Consider the following 676-nt stretch of genomic DNA (forward strand, 5'->3'; position numbering starts at 1 on the left):
TTTACGAGTAAGAAACAGAACAGAGGATGATGATGATGATGATGATGACAGCCTTTATGATTCATACAGAGAGCTGCTGCAGTTCCAACAGAAAAATCTCCATCTGTGAATTAACGCTGCACCATCTATTGCATTCAAATCTCTCGATTGCCTCTTCATGATGTCATTTCAAAATGCCAGCGATTCGGTCGCATTTTTATCGGGGCATCAGCCGCATCAAAACAAGCGCTCCTACCGCCTCTACAAACCAATAACAACACGGCGTTCACAGCACGTGATGCAGAGCAGCAGAAACCGTCAGTACGGAAAATAAAACACGTCGAGTTCTGCTGCCCGCCCGTTGAGAACTGCACGCAGCTCGCAGCGCCGCGCAGCTACGATGAAAACTACCCGACACTTTAAAAACGCTGTCAGCTTCATCAGTGACGATAAACTGAGCTGATAAAACCATCTGATTCCTGTCAGATGTGGATCTGAAGTTTGACGGGAAACGAGTGCACTAAACATCTACGTACAAAACACTGAACAGAATTTGCTGAGATCAACGATGAAGACGAACATTAGAATTATTCCTCACATTCGTAAAACACTGATTCTGAGGAAAAGCAACTGAAGGAGAAATCAAAAGAAAGTCCTTCAGAAGTGATTTCACAGCTTTCACTGAAAGCTTCAGTAT

Source organism: Embiotoca jacksoni, unplaced genomic scaffold, assembly GCF_022577435.1.
Source record: "Embiotoca jacksoni isolate LCO1_2020_lvr unplaced genomic scaffold, fEmbJac1.0.p SCAF_73, whole genome shotgun sequence".
NCBI classification, from domain to species: domain Eukaryota; kingdom Metazoa; phylum Chordata; class Actinopteri; family Embiotocidae; genus Embiotoca; species Embiotoca jacksoni.